Below are 24,950 nucleotides of genomic sequence, written 5' to 3'. Positions count from 1 at the left end.
AAGGGGAAAAGGTGGAGGGGTCAGGAACAACAGAGGGAAGACGCAACAAACCCAAAACAGTTTCCATCTCAGACCAAAGGCCCCCAGACAACAGAATTCCAGCTGATAGAAAAACCACAGAACAAAGAAGATTCTAGAAAATAGAAAGTGTTGGGATTACAAAGTTGCACATCGCATCGGTACAAACTGGTCTTTGAACATCCTTTGCCAGAGCAGCTGTAGTGTCCCAATTGTCAGGGGAAAGAAAACACCAGCGTGAGGAGAGGACGTTTCCCCTTCTGGTTTATCACAGCATTTTGCTTCTTTGTTTTGTTTTTTTGTTTTTGTTTTTTTGGCACAGCTTCCTTTTTTCTTGTTTTCCGTTCAGCCATCAGAGCCTCTTCCGGATGGAAACCACACCGTGCACGTCTAGCTTCCTGTTTCCTGGGCTGAATGTTCTGGGTGGAGACCATTCTTCCCCCTCTGATATGACTGTGTGTATGCTTTTGATTTTGCTTATTTGTTTTGGAACTTCTTGATGAAGATTACGAAAACTTACAGACTCCTGTGGCCAGGGACGAGTTGATTTCCAAGTACACTCTAACGCAAGTCAAGTTCGTACAGTTTTGGAGCTGACAGAATGGTGTCTGGAGAGGGCCACGACCCACACGTTCTCTGCTGGTCCACTAGAACTCTTGAGTTTTTCTATAATATTTTGTGTTTACTTCCGCAGATCTAAAACACACACCTGGAGGGAAAGACAGAGGCACCTGTTATCTCGAGAGATGACACAAACGTGCCTTTAGAGCAGGGGTCGGTAGACGGTGGTCAACCACCGATTTTTGTGAATAAAGTTTTATTGGAACACAGTGATGAAGGTCAGAGAAGCTCCAAGAACAGGCTAGTGCCTGCACACCTGACCAACCAAACTCAAGCAAAGAGCACTGGGGGAAACACCAGGGCAAGGACTAAGGTCGACGTGGCAGAGTGACAGTGCCAGCAGCAGAAGCCACAGCCAGATGCCTACATGGCGAGGTAGGTGGCAGCTTAGGCCTAAGAGCAAGGCCTCCGAGAACATTTGGGGACCCTGGACTTCGAGGTCAATGCTGTGCTGTGCATGGGAGGAGGTTGTGCTGCATCTCTGGGTTCCACCCAGGAGATGCCAAGAGCCCCCCAAACCCAAGCAGTGACAGCCCAACAGGCCTCCAGGTATTGCCTAATGTCCTCAGAGGGGCAGAGCACCCCAATTTCATCCAGGAAGTTTTGACCAGAAGGACATTCTGCAAGGGCTGATGCGAGGGCCACTCTCAGATGTGGGGCCACCCCAAGCGGTCCCCACGCACGATCTGAGCCCTGCCGAGTGCCACCCCGGCTTGCCCCGACCCCACGCTTGCCCCTGCCAACTCGAGCACTGCTTACGGAGCCATTGGAGGCGCTGGCGCCCACTTTGTCCCCGCGAGCGTTCCAGCACACCTCGAAGATGCCACCGGTGCCTCGGTAGCTGTGGACGAGACTGCCACTCTGTGGAGAAAGCAGAGTGACCAGCACTTACCACACGGGGTGCAGCCCGGCTGCCCGCCCAGGTGCTGCACGGGTCTCGGGGACAGCGGGGAGCTGCTCATAAAGGGGAAAAGAAGGTGGTAGCTCCTCCAAGGAGGGACGTCTCCAAGATGTCTTGCTTGGAGCTGTGAGCCCTGAGGACAGCAGAAGCAGACACCTTTCCTGGGGAGGGAGTGGCCCTGGGTGTGTGTCCCGGGCAAGGGCGCTGCCAGGCGGAGCTGGACAGACAGCTCGGGCAAGGGCTCTCCATGGGGGGCGGCAGCTCATTCCTGAGCACCGGTTCCCCGATGGCTGTTCTGAGCCCAGGTCACTGCAAACACAGCTACTCGGGCATTACTTTGCAAAGGACTCAACCCCGAGGGTCAAGAGATTACCTGAGTATTCCAGATATGGACACACTTGTCAAAGGAGCCGCTGGCCAAGTACTTCCCGTCGGGGCTAAAAGCGACACTGTAGACAGGTTCCTGGTGTTTGGTCAGCGTGTGGATACACACACCTCGCTCCACATCCCACAGCCGGACCGTGGAGTCAAACGAAGCACTGCGGAGACGGAGGGAACACGTTATCACCTGAGCACGCGGGCGTTTAGCACACGTCCCTCCAACACGGGCCACACCTCACAGGACCCGTCTCTCTCTCCCCGCTTCTAGGTCCAGATCGGTGAGCTTCTCCTCCTAAAATGCAGCTCAGATGCAGTGAAAACAAAGCCATCGTCACAAAACAAACAACTTTTGGTGCTGTTATTCCGAAAGCAAATTGATACCCACGTTCCTATGTTTCTGCATTTGTTTCAAGATATAAATGGTAAATACTTTTGTGGAATATTTATCAAGTTTTCTAAGATGCTCTTACATTGAAAAACTTCTATTGTTACCAACAAATGCAGATAGCCAGGTTTGGAAAAAACAGCGAATAGAGTGAATAAATATTTATAAAATTTTTAAGCCAACAGGAATTAAAACACAGTCACATCTACACATTCGACCACATTGCTGAGAGCTGCAAATTTCAGTTATTTTCAAATTTAAAATAAAGTATATATCGCAAACCTGCTATCTGGCTTTCTTTTTCTCTACAGGGCTGGTACTACCCTGTCCTCTTCGTGTGTGCTGACTAAAGGGTCATTTATGTTCCTAACGGGTAACACGTGACACAAAAGGACCTCCCAAGTCACCAATACATGATTATAGCACGCGGTGCTGTATCGTAGTAATTTAAGTGGCTTTTAGGACAATTACGTGAAATAAGAGAATTATGGCCTTTGTGTTGTTCTGTTCAACCACTCGGCTGATACAGGGATTCATTCCAGTCTTTTCTAAGAAACAAGCTTGGTTGGGCTGAGCACTTTCAACAAGCTGCTCGCTCCTGGCGCGGCCGGCTGGCTCCCGCTGCCCCAGAGGCAGGTGGCAGGCGTTCTCCGCTTTCAGGAGGTGTGTGCCCGCCTGTCACTACCCTCTCTCTGCAGCTACACAGAATAACCCGCTGCTGCCTCCTGGTACCCAAACATTCCCCTTAACTCTCCTCTCTTGTAGGCTAAGGGGACATCCACATTTCATGGGTCCAGATCCTGGTTTTCAGACCCCTAAGGAGCTCGGCATTCGGTCTCAGAATCTCTTTAGCTTGATCTTCTAAAAGTTCTTCCTGAAATAACGAGAGTGGAACGTTCTACTCTTAATGGGGTCTGGCGAGCATCAGGGCACAATAATGCTCTTGAATGAAGCCTAAAGCCACGTGGTTTTGGGGAGGCCACCTTTGTCACTTATAACCCCTCTTCCCAATTCTGGCGGTGACTGGCTGGCCACTCCGCTCCCTCCCAAGCTGGTGTCTTAGAGGACTCACTATATAAAATGTCAGGTCAAGTCTGGCTGTGGCTGGGGGAACCTTTATCCCTGCTTGAAATTCCTGCCCCTGTAAGCCCTGAGTTGAACGAATAAACCAAGCCCAAGGTCTGAGGTGAACTCTTTCCCTTTCTTTTCTCTGCTGTCAGGAAAACCTTCAGCAAAGCCAAGTGCCTGAAGCCCTCCCAACACGTGCCTTCTCCCAGCCTCACTTAAAAGTTCTATCTCGGCCCCTTCAAAAGGGAGCTACGAAGTTCAATGCTCCAGCAAAACGTCCTGTTCTCTACACGTATGAGGAAGTTCTGCTGCTGTGCTGCTGACTCAGTGACAGCAGGCCAGGCTGCGTTCAGGAGCCGAGGCTGGGCTGTGCAGGGGTCCTGTCCTTACCTCGCCAGCATGATGTTGGAGTTGGTGTTGCTGGTGGCCGGCCCAGTGGGACTCCACTTGATGGTGTATATCTCTTTGCTGTGAGCTTGCAGGTCGTGCACACACGTGTCCTGCTTCATGCTCCAGATCTCGAGAACACAGTGGTAACAACATGAGCAAGCTATGTCCCTCCAGTGAGCCAAGAGACTGCTGGCTGTGAACTGTACACAAGCCATTGGAGTGTCCCACTGGAAAAACTGCAGGTCATTGCCCAGGAAGGGCTGGGACTCCTAGCAGGACCCTCGACTGGTACATCAGAGTTCACTGGGCGAGAGCTAATCTGACAGTCAGTAATGGGACAAATTACCGAGGAAGGAAGAAGACTCAATACAGATAACCCCCAAAGGAACAGGGAATGTGAGACTTGCGTTGAGGACTGGGGGCTTTTTAGGGTTAAACAGCTCATCCCTACAGATGCTAACTTTACCTTTAATGTCATGTCATCAGAGCAGGATGCTAGCAACATTCCAGAAGGATCCCATTTGATAGCATTGGCTTCATTCTGAAAGATAAAATGGGTTTGCAAAAGAAATCAAGGCCTGAGATCAGACCCAGTGGCTGTCTACCAGGGGACAGTAGTGCTCTGTCATCATGGTGGCCGTCCACCAGGGGGCAGTAGCACTCTGTCACCCTGCCGTCCACCAGGGGGCAACAGTGCTCTGTCATCCAGCCGACCATCCACCAGGGGCAATAGTGCTCTGTAATCCCAGCAGCTGTCCACAAGTGGGCAGTAGTACTTTCTCATCCTGCTTACCGTCCAGCAGGGGGCAGAAGCACTCTGTCATCCGGCCGACCATCCACCAGGGGGCAATAGTGCTCTGTCATCCCAGCGGCTGTCCACAGGGGGCAATAGTGCTCTGTCATCCAGCCGACCACCCACCAGGGGCAATAGTGCTCTGTAACCCCCGTGGCTGTCCTCAAGGGAGCAGTAGCACTCTCTCATCCTGCCTACCGTCCACCAGGGGGCAGTAGTGCTCTGTCATCCCAGTGGCTATCCACAAGGGGGCAGTAGCACCCTCTCTTCCTGCCTACCATCCACCAGGGGGCAGTAGCACTCTCTTCTTGCCTACCATCCACCAGGGGGCAATAGTGCTCTGTCATCCCAGTGGCTGTCCACAAAGGGGCAGTAGCACCCTCTCTTCCTGCCTACCATCCACCAGGGGGCAGTAGCACTCTCTCTTCTTGCCTACCGTCCACCAGGGGGCAATAGTGCTCTATCATCTGGCTGACCATCCACCGGGGGCAATAGTGCTCTGTAATCCCAGTGGCTGTCCTCAAGGGGGCAGTAGCACCCTCTCTTCCTGCCTACCGTCCACCAGGGGGGAGTAGCACTCTCTCTTCTTGCCTACCGTCCACCAGGGGGCAATAGTGCTCTATCATCTGGCTGACCATCCAGCAGGGGCAATAGTGCTCTGTAATCCCAGTGGCTGTACTCAAGGGGGCAGTAGCACCCTCTCTTCATGCCTACTGTCCACCAGGGGGCAGTAGCACTCTCTCTTCTTGCCTACCGTCCACCAGGGGGCAATAGTGCTCTATCATCTGGCTGACCATCCACCGGGGGCAATAGTGCTCTGTAATCCCAGTGGCTGTCCTCAAGGGGGCAGTAGGACCCTCTCTTCCTGCCTACAGTCCACCATGGGGCAGTAGTGCTCTGTCATCTCAGTGGCTGTCCTCAAGGGGGCAGTAGCACTCTCATCCTGCCTACCGTCCACCAGGGGGCAGTAGTGCTCTGTCATCCCAGTGGCTGTCCACAAGGGGGCAGTAGCACCCTCTCTTCCTGCCTACCATCCACCAGGGGGCAGTAGCACTCTCTTCTTGCCTACCATCCACCAGGGGGCAATAGTGCTCTGTCATCCCATTGGCTGTCCACAAAGGGGCAGTAGCACCCTCTCTTCCTGCCTACCATCCACCAGGGGGCAGTAGCACTCTCTTCTTGCCTACCATCCACCAGGGGGCAATAGTGCTCTGTCATCCCAGTGGCTGTCCACAAAGGGGCAGTAGCACCCTCTCTTCCTGCCTACCATCCACCAGGGGGCAGTAGCACTCTCTCTTCTTGCCTACCGTCCACCAGGGAGCAATAGTGCTCTATCATCTGGCTGACCATCCACCGGGGGCAATAGTGCTCTGTAATCCCAGTGGCTGTCCTCAAGGGGGCAGTAGCACCCTCTCTTCCTGCCTACCGTCCACCAGGGGGGAGTAGCACTCTCTCTTCTTGCCTACCGTCCACCAGGGGGCAATAGTGCTCTATCATCTGGCTGACCATCCAGCAGGGGCAATAGTGCTCTGTAATCCCAGTGGCTGTACTCAAGGGGGCAGTAGCACCCTCTCTTCATGCCTACTGTCCACCAGGGGGCAGTAGCACTCTCTCTTCTTGCCTACCGTCCACCAGGGGGCAATAGTGCTCTATCATCTGGCTGACCATCCACCGGGGGCAATAGTGCTCTGTAATCCCAGTGGCTGTCCTCAAGGGGGCAGTAGGACCCTCTCTTCCTGCCTACAGTCCACCAGGGGGCAGTATTGCTCTGTCATCTCAGTGGCTGTCCTCAAGGGGGCAGTAGCACTCTCATCCTGCCTACCGTTCACCTGGGGGCAGTAGTGTTCTGTCATCCTGCCATCCACCAGGGGGCAATAGCGCTCTGTCATTCCAGTAGCTGTACACAAGGGGGTAGTAGCGCCCTGTCATCCCAGCAGCTGTACACAAGTGGGCAGTAGCACTCTCTCATCCTGCCTACGGTCCACCAGAGACTGCTGGTGGGGGCAGTAGCGTTCTGTCATCCTGCTGGCCATCCTCCTGGGGGAGCAAGATTCTGTCATCTTGCCTACCATCCACCAGGGGGCAGTAGTGCTCTGTCATCCTGCTGGCCATCCTCCAGAGGGCAGAAGCATTCTGTCATCTTGCCTACCATCCACCAGGGGGCAGTAGCGTTCTGTCATCCTGCTGGCCATCCTCCAGAGGGCAGAAGCATTCTGTCATCTTGCCTACCATCCACCAGGGGGCAGTAGTATTCTGTCATCCTGCTGGCCATCCTCCAGGGGGAGCAAGATTCTGTCATCCTGCTGACCGGCCACCTGGGACTTTCCCCGAAAGCAAAGCACAGAGCCCGGGAGGCCATGCATTTTCCTTTTTCTCACTTTGCCTTTTTCATTTATATAAAAGCACAGCCATATACCACAAATGAGCAGCCACCCTCATCAATATTTCTTGAAGGGAAAAAATTCCATACTAGGAAGGAAGCAAATGAAGAATTCACATACAATATAGGCAGCAAATAAAAACACCAAAACCTCAGCTGTTTTTAAAACTGGACATGGAAATCACTTCCCTGTGCATTTTTAATGCAACAGCTACTCCTTCTATCTAAATCTGCTACATTTTTCTGGCGAGTGGCGGTGGACGGGTGTCAATGCAGACAAACGAAGCCCCTCAGCCACGGTGGGGTTCCACGGGGAACAGGAGGCCCGTGTGCCCCAAGTGCACGAGCACACGCCAGAGCCCAGAGGGTGGCTCTGTGAGAACACCTGGGAGAAACAAAACCCACCCAAGGGGCTTGAGCTCCAGTGCAAACAGCCTGGAAATACAAAGGGCAGGGGAGTTCTACCAGGCAGCTCAGCATGCTGGGTGCACAAAGGAGCAGGACTGTTCCTCAGGGCCACCAGGGCCCCGAGACCCTGAGGCTAAGCCCTGGGGGACAAAGGCAAATGTACCCGGCAGGCAAGGGAGAGGGGGACACACAGGGAACACGGTTCTACAAAGGAACAGCCTGTGGCAGAGGAACACTGTGCCGCACATGGAGACCAAGGAGAAGGTGCACCCACAAGGGGCTTTTCCTTAGGGTGACTGTAGGGCCCCATCTGCTCAGGACAATCCCACAATATTATGCCTGCTGTCCCAGCCCAAAAATTAACTAACTTCACACTCATAATTCATTTTCTAAATAATTTCACACTCCTAAGGACTCTGGTTTGGAAGATAAATTATACGGTCACACTACTTTTTAAGGAAACTGAGTTCTGAAGGGTGTGAAGCAAAGAAGTGACAGGGCCACATCAGTGTTCCACATGGCACAGATGGCCTGGGAAAAGGGAGGAAGAAAGCCTGGAGTCCAGGGAGTGGGCTCCTGTGTGAGCCAGGGGAGGATGAAAGGGTCAGACTGGAGAGCAGCATGTGCGCAGAGGTGCGTGTGAGTGCCCAGGTGTGTGTGAGTGTGCAGACGTGTGTAAGTGCATGGATGTGTATGAATACATGGACATGTGTCTGAGCATGTGGCCATGTATGCTGGTGTGCATATGTGGACGTGAGTGTCCAGGAGTGTGAGTGGGCATGCATGTGAGTCCAAGGAGTGGGCTCCTGTGAGCCAGGGGAGGATGAAGGGGTCAGACTGGAGAGGGGATAATGTGTGGACCTGTGTGTGACTGTGCAGATGTGTGTGTGCACGTATGTGTGCGCAAGTGTACATGAGTGTGCATGACTTTGTGTGCATGTGCACTCATATGAGTGTGCCTGAGTGTGTGCGAGTGTGTATGCATGTATGTGTGTGTGTGCATGTGCCGAGTGTGGAGGTGTGAGTGTGCATGCATGTGTGGGAGTGTGGGCATGTGTAAATGCACAAGGGCAGCTGGTTCTGGCTGCGGCTGCTGAGAGGAGAATCGATGGGCAGGTTTCTTGGGGCCCAGGAATTTGGAGCCATTCAACATGAACTGTCTCCAGCTGAACCCTCCTGGGAATGGAGTGCCAACCCCACCCACCCGCCACTCCTAGCCCAAGTCACAATTCCTGGGAAGCATCGAGAAGCAGCTCAGAAGTCTCAGGAAGAAGTAGGCTCAGCCACATTTAGCTTGAGGCTTGCTCCAAATGATTAGCCACAAGGAGACCCATTTAAAGAGCCAAGTGGTGGCACGGTGGTAAAGTCCCGGGCACGGCAGCTGGAAATCACATAGCTATGTGACTTTGTACCCTACAGCACGCACAGACTGTGGGCAGCGCTATTAAAAGTTTGCAGATCTTCCAGGGTTAGAAGAGAAACAAGTTTAGACCAGAAAAAGCAAGTGTCCATTCGTAACCACAGCCAGATATTCACGGGACAATGGATGCCTGTGCTCCAAAAGCACCTTCTTTTGGAAGCAGGGACACATTGGGCCGGGAGCTGAGACTGGTGGGTACTAGGGAAAGGCGCAGGCACTGAGGACAATGGAACTGATTTCCCTTAAATTGGTGGCATGATGGGAACTCCCCAGGGGCTTTGATCAGACCCCTCTGCTTTAACAGGGGATCCCCAACATCTAATGACATTCTGGGTGCTGGTGAGAATAAACAAGAAGCCACAGGAGAGAGCCCAGGTGGGAGCCATGAATTCTCCCCAGGGAATCCAGAGGACATCTGAATGGGGTCGTGGAAGATGGAAAGGATTTTGTGTCAGACCAGGGACATGGTGAGGGGGTGTAAGGTGGGGGCTGTGAGAGTTTAAGGCAGGGAAGCATTTCAGGAGGGGCTGAGATGAGGTGTGAGGGGCTCGACCACACGGGTCTTCCAGGAGAACTGAGGAATGGGGGGTTTTTTGGACACTAGAGGGATCTGCTGGGGAAAGACTGGGAAGAGCCTCACGTGCTTTGCTAAAAAATCTGGTAAGTCAGCTGCTGCTCATATTGTTCTTTTCTGGTATATGATGAGATTATTTTTTCAGCCTCTGGTTGCTTTTACGACTTTCTCTTTATCATTGGTTTTAGTGTTTGCTGACCACATGCCTAGGTGTACAGATATCTTTCTAGATGTTCTTCTTGGGGTCTGCTCAGCTTCTTGGATTGAATGTTGATGTTTTCCACCAAATTTAGTAAAATGTGGCCACTGTCTCTTCAAGTAATTTTCCTGTTCCGTTCTCTTTTTTCTACCCATATAACACAGATATATGTTTAATATTGTCCCATACGTCCATAAGCCTCCACTCATTTTTTCGGTCTTTTCTGTTCTTCAAATTGGCCATTCTATGATCTCCCTTCTGGTTCACTAACCTTGCTTTTGCAATCTCCAGCCTGCTGTTACACTCGTCTAATAAGATTTTCGTTTCAGATATTGTGCTTCTCGGTTCTCCAATTTCCATTTGCTTTTTAGAAACATAGTATTTCCATTCTCTGCTGACACTCCCCATCTATTTACTTATTACAAGCATCTTTTCCTTTATATCCTCGTACAGTTTTTTCATAGCCTTTGCCGCAAAGTCCAACATCTAGATCACCTCAGGGTCAGTTTTTCTCACTGCCTTCCCGTCACTGGGTTAATCCAACTGCGTAGGGTAGCTGTGGCAGCTCAAGAGCAAAGGTCTGCAGAGGAACTGGTCTGCTGTCACGGCATCTTTTGATTCTAGGTAAAAAATATAAAAAGGCTCCCACATCACATTCTCATGAACTCAAGTCTGAAACTCAGAAGTCCCACTTACTGTGTGTCCTTGGAAGGTTTTGACCGGGTGGTCACAGCCGAGTCTGCATACATGAATACACATGTCTGTGCTACAGGAGGCAAACGTAGTGTTGTGCTGCCAGTCCACGTCAAGAGCAGGGGCTGTGGAGCAGGAAAGACAGGGAGGACGCTGACATTTATCAACTGTGCACAGAGCTCGGCTGACTTAGAACAATTAACAGCACGGTGGAGAAGCCATATCTAGTAACACGATAAAACATATTCCCGCGTGAACAGACTCTTACTTTCAAAGACCTTAAAGACCCTCTCCTCCCACATTTGCAGGGACGACAAGATGCCTCTGGAGAGAGGCCCCGTGGCCCTTTCTGTGCCCCATGGCATGCAGCAGCTCTTGCTCCCACGGCACAGGTGAGAAAGGGCAGGTGAGGTGTGCCGGCTGCCTGCCCCCGCACCTTCCTGCTTGAGCAGTATCACCATGGTGGGCCTGTTTGATTTGTTTTCACAGAGAGAGGAGAAAAAAGAAGAGGAAAAAGATTTCATAGCCTGTGCTCAAGACACACGAATTAAAAAACCTCCTGCAACCCATTAATGCATCCCATGGATTCGGGGATAATTAGTGTCAACAAGAATCCCATATTAGGGATGAAATTGGGTGAAAGGTTCAGGACTTGTGATGAACACCCTCCCTGAGTCCAAGAGACCCTCTGCTCTGCTGAGGGTTTTGAGGTGACTGGCCTCTGGTCACTACCCGCTAGACCTCTCCATGTCCCGCCTTTCCCTACTCCTTGTTCCAGTGTGAGCCCTGCCCCTGAAGGGACCTCAGAAGTAACGACGATGGGAACAATACAAAGGTTAACTAATTCTGCAGTTTAGTTACGGTCTCATTCTCTACTTTCTGGATTCTTTGCTGGGACGGCAGCGGGAAATCCAGCCACTTTCCAATGCACCAAAATGCCCAGGACCATTGTTAAAAGCCCAGCCCTCATTCTGTCCTCAGAGCCTGGTGCCCCAAGGCGTTGGAAGAACACGTAAAGACCAGGGTGGTGAAGTCAGAGCAGCCAGACTCCATCCTTGTTCTGTCCCTCAGGCAGGTCCTGGGGTCTCAGCTGCACACAGGGATGTTCTGTCAAGCCCTCAGGGGACGCTGAGCGTGGAGTGAGACAGGCCATCTCAGGCCATCAGCACAGCTACCAGCCAGAGAAGGGGTACAGATGTGTTAGTCCCCATGGCTGTTGTACCTGTGGCCTCCAAGCCTCATGCCTGTCCAGTTACAGGGAGCGGGTCTGCGGCTGAGGGCGGCTGCTCCGACCTCCTCTCAGGCACCCACTTGCTCAAGTGATCACTTGGCACTCCGGGGACCTCGTGGCCATGTACCGTTCATGTCTGTATAGTCTCTGCTCCCCTGAGGCAGTCCCACTGGAACACTCCCTAGAGGCATTTACGCATCAAGTGAGAGGTGACGGCCGGTGGAGGGGGGCTCGGGAAGGAACAGCAAGGGGGAGAGGGAGCTGAAAACCCTCAGCACCAAGTCTCTAATGGGCTTCCCTGGAAGACAGCTGACTTCTGGGGGAATTAAGCAGATCCCGTGCGACTCCCCTGGGAGCTCACGTCTGTTCTCCCCGGGACTTCATCCCTCATGCCTTTTCCCTTTGCTGATGTTGCTTTGTATCCATTCCCACAAGAAGTCTTAGCTGTGTATGCTGAGTCCTGTGTGTCCACCCAGCAGACCGCCAAACACGGAGTGGTCTCGGGGACCCCAACACAGCAGCCCTCCTGGAGCAGCAGGACAGAGAAGCCTGCCCTGGCTCTTTGGCTGGTTCACAGTCGTGTTTCCAGACTCGGGAGCAGGTGGGTGTTGAGGCATCTGTACCTTGCAAACCTGAACGACAACACTTAACACGAAATGGGTCTCCTTCCCACCAGCGAGGTTCCACAGGCTGCTCCCTCTGTGCATTCACAATTACTTTAAGGGACATTTCACAGAACTCTGAATCATGACTTTTAAATTACGAAATCAAAACAAACCTCACCTGAATGGAAAGGAAACTGTTGTTTGGCTTCTCCTGTGTGGGCATCCCAAATGATTGTTGTCTGCGCTCCGCAAACAAAGGAAAAAGTTAGTAATTATTCTTCTTGCAAAGTTTTCTCACGAAAAATGCATCATGCAAGAAAAGAAAGTGGGCCCTTATTCCTTCTAAACCAGCACAGTCCAATAGAGCTATTCCTTTAATTTTTCAGGGAAGCTGTAGGAAGTTCAGGATGAGGAAAGGTCATATTATTAGGAGAAGGGGAAGCAGAGGGGAGTGTTCTTTTCTCTGTAGTTTTGGGGTTTTTAGTGGCTGGCTGGTAAGGGCATCTGAACCTTGACCTTGGTGTGACACCGTGCTCTCCCCAAATAAGCTAACTGCCTCGCACTGTCCCATAGAGGTATCATGTGAGTCACTACACTAATTTTTAATTTTACAGTCACCACATTAAAAAGAAAAAAGAAACTGGTACAATTCATTAACAGTGTATTTTATTTCACTCCAATATTGCCAAAATACTATTGTTTCAACATGTAATCAGTATAGAAAAATATTAATGAGGTATCTGACATTCTTTCTTGCCCCCCATCCTAGGACTTAGAATCACAGCGTGTTTTACACACAGCAGTTTGGACGGCCACATGTGATGAGCTACAGCCACACGAGCTGGTGGCAACTGCAGCGGACACAGCAGCCTTAACTGATACCTGAGAAAACTACCCAAATCAGTGGTGATTCCCCCTCATCCCAAAACGCTAAAAAACCTGTAACAAAACATATCTAAATGTCTTTTCAGCAGTTTTCCAAATGAAGAGCTGCACAAACAGACATTTCTGGAAATTCCCCTGACCGAACCTCCATGAACCAGGACCACGAGATGTGGCAAAGCCATCGGATTACGCCCGGGTCAGGCGCTGATTTATGGGTCTACAGTAAGGAAAACGGTGATCGGCACCTTGGAACACAAAGTAAATCATGAATTCTGATGAACTTACTGATGCTAGGAACATACTTAAAGCAGCAGCCAGGGGCAGCTCCATAAATACCATTGGAATTAAGTCTTCATTAACCGGAATTTTCAACGTCATTGGAAACTTTACACCTGTCTGTCAGTGAGACTTCATAAAGATTTCGTTTTAAGAACTGGTTATGTTTTGGGTTGATTGTAGAAACGTTCAGAGGAAACACTCAGAGCAGCAAGTGTCTTTGAAACATGGTATTCCTACATTTGGGGTCAGCTCTAGACCACCTGTCACTGTTTGTCTGCAACTGTTTTCTTAATTTGTCAAGCACAAACAAATGTGGTTTATATATTGTGAGTACAATCGGTCCTTGAACAACATGCGGGTTAGGGTACCGACCCGGACACAGTTGAAAATCCACGTGTAACTCTTGCCTTCCCCAAAATTTAACTACTAATAGCCGACTATTGATATGACGCCTTACCAATAACATTAACATTCAATTAAAACATGTTTTCTATGTTATATATATTATATACTGTATTCTTACAATAAAATAAGCTAGAGAAAAGAAAATGTTATTAAGAAAATCACAAGGAAGAGAAAAATACATTTATAGCACTGTGCAGTATTTACCAGACCAAAAAAGTTCCATGTATAAGTGGACCTGTGCTGTGTTCAAGGGTCAAACTGTAAGTAAACTCACAAATGTCTGATACAATTTCACATACTACAATCAGTCACTGGAACATTTAGTTGACATTTATGTTAAATATACATTGAACCGAAGAAAACATTTCCCAAAAGCTTTGGGAATGTGAAATATATTTTCGTCACTTTGGGTTAAGCATACACTGAGGGTCACACCAGCATCCTCATAAATTACATTTTCTCCATGGGTATTATGTTCAAGGACACTGTTATTATTCCTGCCATGGTTGACTAAGGAGTAAAGAGGGACATATATGGCCCAAAAGACTAACATGATTCCAAATATGCATTTTTACTGATCGTACAGTCCATCACCTGGTAGAGTCAAAATAAATAATTGGTGAGAAACACACAAATGAATGTAAAATAAAAGATCCGCCAGGTGGGAAGGAGGCCAGGAAACGATTTAGAATGCTCGGCAAGTCGGAGGGCAGAGTTACTGGTAAGCCGCGGCCTGATCCTCCTCCACGCTGCACCAGCTGTGTGTCACTAGACAAGTTAATAAACCTCTCTGGGGCTCCAGTTCTTCCTCTGTAAAATGGTATTGATCATACTAATGCCTGCCTCCATCTTGAGAGTATCGGATGGGTTAGCACACATAGTAGTAAAGTGCTTGCTGTAAATGTTAGCGATCATTTTCATGAATTATTTTCATAATTCAAGTGGCAGTTACCGATGGCCTACTGAAGGCATGACAGAGTGCTGTGCATGCGTATTACTTGAACTAGAACATCTTGGGAAAAATTTGATGGTAGTTACATGACACATTTAGTGTGTCAACCACAGCAGCTTATCTTTTCTTATATTATAATAAATTAGGCTCCCAAGTCCGAATGAAGAGTTTCTTGGCTTAAATATAGAGAAAAGGAACAAATGATTCACTGACCTACACAGTTATATCCACATACAGGCGCTGGCACTCTTTTTCTATTAAGGGCCACCTGGTAAATACCTTAAGCTTTGAGGGCCAATGGTCTTCTGCTGCAACTGCTCAACTCGGCCACTAAGGCGTGAAAGCAGCCACCGACAATTCTCAACAAATGGGAGTGGCTGTGTATCAATAAAACTTTATTTAAAAGAACAGGTGATGGGCCAGTTATGGCCTGTGTGGGCTGTACCCTGCCAAGTGCACCCATGACTTCTCCAAGAGTGTGATGATGTTTAGAGTTCGTTTATTATTTTATATTAAATTTTACAACTTGAATGAACAGAAAGCAGTAACAGAGTAAAGTTGTCAAACTATCATGAAACCAGTGTAGTTTCTGTGGGGGAATGGTTCTATGTCTCCTTCCTCTTTGTTCTGGGATCTTCCACCCCAGGATGGCTTCGAGAGGCACCTGGCTCTAATGCCATCACGTCTCTCTGGCAGCCCTGCCCAAGTGCAGAGCAAGGGAGTCCCACTTTGGCTCCGTGGCCTGTCAGGGGACAGTGCCCTGTCCCTAGGTCCGTTTTACTCCTGCTTGGGAAATGTGCAGTCCACAGTGGGAAGCAGGAGCTTATCAAATTAGGAAAGCAGAAGTCTGCTAAGAGAACAGTCTGTGTCACTAACATCACTCTAGGGGTGAAAGTTTACACAGAGCACACCCACACCACCTGCTCTGTCCAGCCATTGATAAACACAGTCTGGAGATTTTCCTCTCTTTATCACTGAACTATGAACCTCAAAAGAAGGGACACTTTGCACAGAGGTCTGTAGAACAGTGGAATATACTGACAGAGATTATGTGCTATAAATTAACACTAAGATCAAAATTACAAAAGCAAAACCTATAAAGGTCCTTTTGATTTCTTAAGGGGAAGGAGAAAGCCTAAGAATTCAAAGAAAACACCGTGTTATCTGGAGACTGAAAATAAACATGTATAGATTGAAAGTATGTGTTTTAAGTTAATACTCACTTTGTCTACACCAGCCCTCAAAATATAATTCCCCTTTTTATTCCATTTCAAGGCAAAGATGGGGCCTTTATGTTGGCCTAATGTGCTGGCCAGGTTACCTGTTATGTCAAAAAAATACAGACAAACATGTTGACTTCAAAGTCATGGTCTGTTCACTTCACGGTTACATACAGAAGCAGGTCCTGTCCAACCCCAACACGACAGACGCAGGACTTACCATCTTCCGTCTATATCCTTGCAAAACCGTCGTATGAACCTGTGGCCAGAAGTGTCCCATCGCTCTGCAGGCCAGAAAGAGACACAAACCCACAGAAGCAGCTTAGTAGTGGTGGCACCAGAAAAGCACACAGAACTCGCCAGGATCCCAAGTCTAGAATATTCCTAAGCCGATAACTGATGCCACATTAAGAGACTAACGGGTCATCTCTGACTACTTCAGCACACACTGCTGTTAAATTAAACGCAAGGCATGTGGACCAGGAAGCGAGAAAGCCACACTGGAACCACTCACCTTGTGTGCTGTCTAATTAAGGACAGAATTTAAAATACCTATAGAAAGTCATCCTAAGACTTTGCAGAAAGCAAAAAGAAGTTGAACGGCGTGTGACCCATGTATAAATGCACATAGCAGCTGGTCCTGAGCTCTCAAGGTGGAAAGTTTTCTTTCCTGGCTGCTTGTCACAGCTCCTCAGCTGAGCCTTCCCGGGGTCCCACCTTCACACTGTGAGGTCCCCCTCACAGAGCCATCAGGCTCGACTCGCTCATGTGTGCTGACCATGGGAAGGCACGGCCACCCAACACCCAGCTCGTTCTGTGCCCGCCATGGCCTCAGCAGGAGCTCTTGGAGATGGAGGGCACCTGTGAGCCCGCAGCTCAGGGCAGGGCCACCGCACCCTGACATTTCAAGGGGCCTGGGGGGTGGAAGATGCTTACGTTCCAGTCCAGCGAGGTGACATCTTTGTTACTGGGGACATCGTGTCCCCCCTCCCGTATACGGTGCCTCAACACAAGCTGGGTGGAGTCCCCGTTGCTGTGTTCATTAAGGTTCCATATCCTGGCCGTCGAGTCTCCAGACCTGCAGAATAAAAACACACGCACGTTGGCTCTTGGTGGGAACAGCTCTTTCCACCCCTCCCATGCACCCCTCCTCCTCGCCATCTCTGCATTTAGCAGTTTTAAATGTCTTTGCTCCCCATCCCATGGAGAACACGGTGAGGAATGCCGACTTCACAATCCGAGACACACAGAGCTGTGGAGTGCACAGGACCCGCTCGGGATCTGCTCATGTCGGGAAGACGTGACACACGAGGTCAGACAACAGCACGTGTCCCTTGAGGCAGAATGCCAGAGACGAGCAGGGGTTCCCCTGACCCTGGAGCGTCCCCAACCTGACATCCTCACCCAGAAGCCAGCAGATCGCTGACAGGGTTCCAGGCACAAATGAACACCTCGGACTCATGGCCCCGAAGGACTGTGGCTTTGTTGGGTGGAATCTCAACGTCCCCGTCAATTTCCATGGGTTTCGAGTGATTATCTGTTGTAGGAAACACAAAAAGGCACGTGGCTTATCAATACAAAAGAAACTCATTCTCAGGGGGCTTCTGTTTTAGGAACACCTTGTTTTTATGTACTAGGCGATACCATCTCTGATGATTATAACTAAATCATGGCTTTGTGTGATTGGGTATTTTATGTCTCTTTGTATTTTGCCAGTCTTCAAATTCGAGTGAGGAATACACTAATTTATTCCATAAAACTGGGGCCAGTCAACTATGACCCATGGGCCAAAATCTAGCCTGCTGCAGCCTCTCCTCATAAATAACGTTTAAGTTATTTACTGACGCCCACATATTTATGCATTACCTGCAGCGACTGTTACGGGATGAACCGTGTCCCCAGTACCTCAGACAGTGGCTGTATTTGGGGATGGGGTCTTTAAAGAGGTGATTAAGGTAAAATGAGCTTGCTAGAGTGGGTTTTAATCCAATACGACTGATGTCCTTATAAGAAGAGGAGATTAGGACACAGACACACACAGAGGGACGACCATGTGAGGACACAGGGAGAAGATGGTGTCTACTAGCCAAGGAGAGAGGACTCAGGAGGAACCAGCCTGCCTCGCCTTGAGCTCGGACTTGCAGCATCCAGGCCTGCAGGGAGAAATGTCTGCTGTTTCTGCCGCAGATCTGCGGTGCTCTGTCACAGTAGCCCGAGCAGAGGAGGACAGCTGCTTCTGCATTTCAAGACAGAGTTGGGTCACTGTGACAGAGACTGCCTGGCCCTGAATGCCTGTGACAGCCACTGTCTGGCCCCTTAGGGAAAGTTTAGTAGCCCCTGCTTTACGGGAAAGAGAAGGCAGCGGTCCAGTCTAACCAGCACACAGTCAGCAGCAGCTGACAGTTTTGTAATGCAGTGTAGAGCTGAGTCTGCTGTTACATCTTCTTGTTCAGGTATTTTGGTGGAAAACCCCAGGAAGAGAAGGACTCACTTCTCAGTGGCAGGTAACCTAAGATCCACTGCTTCTGGGTCAACACATAAAAATATGAAAATACCTGGTGACCCTGCTTGGATTGAGAAGCCTGACACAAAATCTTCACAGCCTACCCTCAGGAACAGTGGGGCTATGAAAAAATGCTACTTCTTTTATGCTTCCCAAGTTCCCATGTGGCTCGGAGAAGATGAAGAAAAGCAAAATGATCTTCCACGTTTGGTGGATCCATCCCCTGATGATGGCGAGAGGACAGCTGGCGTCCTAGCCAGCCGTGCAGTGGGGGCCTGGGACTCTGTAGAGGCGTGCAGAGGAGGCCGTCACCTGCTCACTTATCCACAGGCAGCCGTGGCAAGCTCCAGCCCTGACAGGCTGGTCTGCAGACCAGGTGTGAGGTGCTGAGAAGGGGGTCGAGGCGGCTGCTGCAGAACTTAAGAGCAGTGAGCCAGGGTGTATTAGCCACGTGCACGAGCAAGAGAAGGAGGCTGGGCTCCCTGGGGCAGGGGTCAGTGCCCAGACTCAGCCTGGGCAGAAGAACTCCCACTCCCACGGCCACAGCAGGGAACAGCCTCCAGAGCAACAGACCAGAGATGGGGAACGGGTAAGGAGCAGACCTCAGACCAGAGGGGTGGCAGAATGGCTCAGGTCCTGGATGGGGCACAGGCATGCCTTGCATTCTGACTGTGGGTCCCAGGACAGGGCACTTCTTTTGTCTCTGTTGTTCTAGTTTTAAATAGATTTTCTGATGTGGGAGTTAGTTGGTGGATGGTGCACCGGGCCTGAGCAAGTTTTATGATATGACTGTCGAGCTCTGACTCATCTGCTGCCTACTCTTGGGCCATTAGCTAACAGGTCTAACCTCCCGGGGTTTCGCAATGACCAAGTAAGATGATGCCTGGTGTCCGGGGCGTGGTGCCCTTGCACTGACCATGGGCTCGACTACTAGACCATAATTTGGCTGAAAACCCTCTGCATGGAAGTCTGAGAGAGACACTTGCTCGTGTTGGACAGTGAGCATCTGGTACTTGTCCCTGTTACACGTGAGCCCTCAGGAGCAGGGCAGCAGGATTTCATAAAATCCAGGATGGGTGTCGAGAAGGTCGGGTCTAAGGATTTTGGTGACAACCAGGGAACGTGAAGGTCTTCCGGCCAGACAGTAAGCAAGCACTGGAAAGCAACTGGTGAGAAGTTGACAGCGGGCAGATCTCTAAGAAGTCGTTGCATTAGCCCAGCTTTAGAAGCACAATAAAGCGCCAGAAGCCCCACACTTACTTATTGTGTGTGCTCCGTTCTCCTCCCCGTTGACCGTGGCCTCTCCGTTCTTTGGTGGATTTTGCTGGGAAACTGCTGCCGGGGCTGCCGGGGCTGCTGCTGCCGCTGCGGCCGCCGCACTGGCCTGCTGCTGCGCGAGCTTCTCGCGGAACGCCTGCTGCCGCGTCTGCACCACGTCGGGCATCACGGCGTCTATCAGGGACAGGGACTCTATGGGGTGGCAGTCAAACACAGTGCCATCCTGGGAAAGTAAGCCAAGGGCAGCCGTCAGCACCCACAAAAGAGGACCTCCAGGACCAGACTCTGCCTTCCAGGTGGGAGAGCTGCAGGAAGGTGGCCCAGAAACTGAGACGCCTGGGAGCTCAGGGGCTGGGGTCGGGGGTCGGCGGCATCAAGCAGGTGCCCGGACTGTAGGGGCAGGGCAGAGGGACTCCACGGTGGGCCAAGGACAGGGACGTGGACAAGGGGAACCGTCGATGAAGAACTAGGTATGATGGCTGTCCCGAGGGAGACCTGATATTTGGTAAGTGTCAACCTGAACTGGGGCATTAAGGACATGTGAACGTGTCTCCTTTATTCCAAGACAAAAGTGCTATATCCCTGATGCAAGGATTCTCAACAGGGGCAGGGGTGTGTGTATGGGGGGAGTAATTTTGTCTCCTTGGGGGACATCAGGGAATGACTGGAGACATTTTTCATTGTCACCACTTGGCGGGGGGTCTACTGGCAGCTGGTGGGTGGAGACCAGGCATGCTGGTCCACATCCTCCAGTGCACAGGACAGTCCCCACCACAGAGCAGGGTCCAGCCACAAATGTACCAAGTGCTGAGCAGGAGAAACCCTGCCCGGTGCCACGGCAAGTGTGGAATCTCTTAGTACCCACTTTTGTGGGAGGAGTAAGTCTTTGGAAGCATCGGCCCCGATTTAGAGATGCCTGCAGCATTCAGGATTTCCTTGCTGGTGCACGTGCCCATCTGATCTAATAAAATAAGCACTTGCAGCTACTTGAAACGACGCCCTGGGCTCAGAATTTAGACCGAATACAGCCACGATACAACCGACAATGACCTCGTTTAGTTCTGATTCACAGTTTTTGTATTTTTGAAAGATGACCGGTAAGGGGATCACCCTTGACTTGGTGTTGTCAGCACCACGCTCTCCCAAGTGAGCTCCAGTCTGAGCCTCTGATTCACATTTTTGTCTGAACATGCTTCGATTCTCTGGTACTATCAAAAAAATTTCTGTACACACTTAAAAGTAAGACGTGCTTTCCAAATACTCGCATGACATGAAACCCGCAGTGCTCAGGGTGCTGCCTGGTGGACGGACAAACACATTTTTGTGTGCTCTGAACTTGAGGCAGGAGAGGAGGAAGGCAGGACAGAGCTGGGACACGTGGACTCATCCGTGGGACTCAGCTGAATCCCGAGAGCACAGATGAAGTGGCCAGGGAGGTGAAGGGAACTGTTTAAAACCCAAATAACTGACTTTCAAAATTTCTATCAAAATGGCACAGCCCCAATCTAGAAGGTGGGAGGAGATACAAAAGAATCTGTGTGATTTTAATTGATGGTTTTTGTTCCATCTTTCCCCGGATCAGCTCCACAAAGAGCACAGTCGGGAAACCAGCACCTGAAGTCACTTTAACACAGGGCCATCATCTCTCTGTCCCTGACTGTCCCTCTGGTTATGCCCTCTGTCAGGCTCCCAGGAATGCTTGGGACCAGAAGCGTTTCACAGTGTGAAATTTGTTTCTGAGTTTGGAATACTTGCATTATACTTACTGGTTATGCACCCCAAATCCGAAAATCCAAAATCTGAAATGCTCAAGTGAGCATTTCCTCTGAGCATCACATTGACGCTCAAAAACTTCAGATTTTGGAACATTTAGGATTTCGGATTTGGGATGCTCAACATGTAACAAAAACCAAACAAGCAACCCCAGCTTGCTCTCAGACGCCTGCAGGAAGCACACGCGGGCTGTGGACCGGGGCCCCGAGCCCCCCGCTGCTGGGAAGCCCAGCCCCGCACCCATCACGTACCTCGTTGATGCTGATCTCAGCCTCCACGTACTGCAGCCCCTTCTGCAGGATGGAGATGAGGGCGGCGGGCGGCACCAGCGTCCCGTTGATGTTGGACTGGCTGATGTGGCTCTCGATCCCGAACGTGAAGGCCGAGTGGGAAAAACCTGCAGCGAGAGGGAGGCCAGGCAGGTGAGACCAGAGCTGGAAGAGCGGGCACAGCCAGCAAGCTCTGAAGGGGGCAGCGCGCATTTCAACCACGCTTCATTAACGGGGTGGACACTGCTGCAGGACTCCCGGCTTCCGATGTGGGGTCAGGCAGGCAGGAAAGGGCAGGGGGAGAGAGACGAGTGTGAGACCAAGGAAGACTGGGGAAGGGATGAGACGCCTTCATGGGAGGACCCTTTCAGTGCTATTAAGAAGCAAAAGGGAACAGAGTGGAGGCGGCCCCACGTGCCCTGGATGGCTGTCTCTTGCAGAAATCCCACTCTGGGCGTCCCCCGACCCCTCGGTTCACATATTCTTTGCAGGAGCTCAGTGCCGCAGCCTCTCTGTGTCCCCTTCCTCCCCCAGTGTGTCTCGTTTACTGCCTGTGTGGGAAGCTGCTTGGCAACTCAAAGGAATTTTGGATGAAGGTTTTTAAGGAAAAGTTCAGAAGAGCCAGGATGGCTACTGCGTGTGGATGACAGCTGCGTTGCGAAAAGAAGGCAGTAGCATGAGGCATGGAAGGAGGTGCTGGGGGTCCACGTAGGGGTCTGAGGGCAGTGGGGAAGCTGCAACAGCCCCTCCTCAAGGACAGGAAACTGGCCCCCTGCTGTCGGTGGGGGGATCTGTGCAGCTGCAGGTAAAACAGGCAGCCCAGTCTGGTGGGGCCTGATCGCCCCGTGTGGCCCACAGGCGGCCCTGGGGTGCTCGAGGGCTCGTAATCCCAGGGAGGTGAATGCTGTGGGGGGATCCGTGTAACCTGGACCCCCATGCTCGGCTCCCCGGCCAGAGGTGGGGCAGGGCCTCTCACTCCGTTTCTGTTGTCTGCTGATCGGGCAGCAAGGGTTCTCAAAGTGACCACTCCTACTGACTTTGTTCTGCCCACTGTTTATGGCGACGTTGCCGGTTTGCAGGCTTAGTCCCTGGTTACCCGAGCAGGTGGGTGCCTTTCCACCTGGCCTGGTGATTGCTTCCCTTCCACCCTCCCTCAGTCACCCGAACAGAGGCAACGGGATCAGGAGCTCGCGGGCTCGGCTCTCATCAGATGCAATATCATCAGCCCTGCTGCCTCCCGTTACCCAAATCGAACTGACTTTGCAATAAACCAAAGTCTCACTAGATGGGAGCACACCTCCATGAAAGGAGGCGTCTGTGTCTGCGCTCTCCTGCCCCGTCCCCTGCTCACTTCCCTATCCACTCGCTCCTCCCCAATCCACCCCGTCCCTCCCTCATCTCCCGGTAATAACGGGTGTGTAAAATAGGTAGTTTATATTGACGGAACGGAGCAAACGTGGGAGCTGTCATTAATTCTGCACTCAGTTGCATACAGCCCTGTAATTCTTCACAAAACCATACATAAATTAGGTTGCAAGGATTCCTCTCTTCTGTGTTTTTGGAGGATACAAGCACAGGCCCTTTACAGTAGACCTTACCTTTCCCTTCTCCCCTGTTTTCTTTCTCTTTACCCACCTTCCTTTCCCTGACCCACTCCTAGCAAAACAAAACAACCCACCTGTGTGTTCAAGCAGTGACTCCCCTGTATCTCCACCATGCTGTGCAGCGTTATAGCTCCAGGCTTTCCTCGTCCAGGTTTCCAGCAAGGCTGATCAATGGATGGAGGGCTATGTCTCATCCTCCTGATATCCTGAAAAGACCTCATGCAGGGCTATGACACTGCAGTCATAATAATAATGACAGCCAGCCTTCACAGGGCACCCACTCTCACCCTGGCACTGCTTCTGGGGCTTTATTCGAATTCACTCAAGCCTCCTGGCAGTCGTTCCCTCTGCCGTCTTTCCCTTGTTCCTCCGCTTCCCCATTCACAGAATAAGTCCCCGAGATCTATCAAGGGTGACTGATGGGCACACATCACTGAGCTGGTAGGGGTGGGGCTGAGCTCCAAACCCCGGCAGTGGGACACTGTGCTTAGTCACTGTAAAACACTGTCGAGAAACATCTACTAAACGCTTCAGAGCACAGCATTCACTGCTGATGAGGGCTCCTGACAAACAAATCTCAGTGACTGCTGGAGCAATTGTGCAAGAGAAGTCCAGCTTCTGGTGTGCAGATGCTCCTCGACTTACAATGATGTCATGTCCTGATAAAACATCGCGTGTTAAAATACTGAAAGTCCAAAGTGCATTTAATACACCTAACCCACCAAACATCACAGCTTAGCCTCGCCTGCCTTAAATGTGCTCAGAACACCTACATTAGCCTACAGGTGGGCAAAATCACCTCATGCAAAGCTTGTTTTATAATAAAGTGTTGAACATCTCACGTAATTTACTGAAAATCATATGGAAAGTTAAAAGCAGAATGGCTGTATGAGAACTCATAAGTACGGGCCGAGCCCGTGGCGCACTCGGTAGAGTGCTGCGCTGGCAGCGCGGCGACGCTCCCGCCGCGGGTTCGGATCCTATATAGGATTGACCGGTGCACTCACTGGCTGAGTGCCGGTCACGAAAAAAAAAAAAAAAAAAAAAAAAAAGAACTCATAAGTACGATTTCTACTGAATCACATTTGCACCACCGTAAAGTCAAAAAATCATAAATTGAACCATAGCAAGCCAGGGACTGTCTGTATTTCACTCATTCACTCACTCATTCATTCATTCGTTCTCTCAAGCAACACCGGGCCACAGAACTGACGTTTAAGGATTCATGCTCCGAGAAGCACAGCTGATCCTGACTGCATTGCTACCTTTAGCCGAATCTGGGAGCTTTGTAGCCATTACCTAAATCTTTACAGCAGCTGTTCAGAGCCGGTACTGTCTTTGTTTTACACATAAGAAGGGAAAATATTGGAGAAATTAGGTAACTTGCCCAAGGTTCACACCTGTGATGAGAGGCTGATCTAAAATTTGAACCCTAGACCCCGTGATTCCAAGATTCATCCTTTTACCCTACATTGTAAGACCCGCAGGCACAGGAAGCAGAATTCCTGCAGCCTCTAGGCTGACGCAGATGGCACTCCCACCTGCTGCCCGGCTGCACGGCTGGCAGCTCTGAGCAGCAGCATCGCTGCAGGGCCAGATAACCTGCAAACGGATGCAGAGCCCATTTCTATTTCTAACCGCAGGCCTGAGTATGGCCCTTATTTCTCTCTTTCTCTGGGGTTTTAAGTGTTCAGTATATGGTTTGACTGCATCAC

The 24,950-nt window shown here is 50.7% G+C and overlaps 1 pseudogene; it reads right to left on the bottom strand.

Moving 5' to 3' along the window:
* Positions 1-700: 700 nt before the first annotated feature.
* LOC134366841 (F-box-like/WD repeat-containing protein TBL1X) lies at positions 701-19,805 on the bottom strand (annotated as a pseudogene).
* Positions 19,806-24,950: the final 5,145 nt, after the last annotated feature.

The sequence above is a fragment of the Cynocephalus volans genome, chromosome X (genome assembly GCF_027409185.1).
Source record: "Cynocephalus volans isolate mCynVol1 chromosome X, mCynVol1.pri, whole genome shotgun sequence".
NCBI lineage: Eukaryota > Metazoa > Chordata > Mammalia > Dermoptera > Cynocephalidae > Cynocephalus > Cynocephalus volans.
The sequence above is the reverse complement of the archived record's forward strand: the minus strand, read 5'-3'. Positions and strand labels throughout refer to the sequence as shown.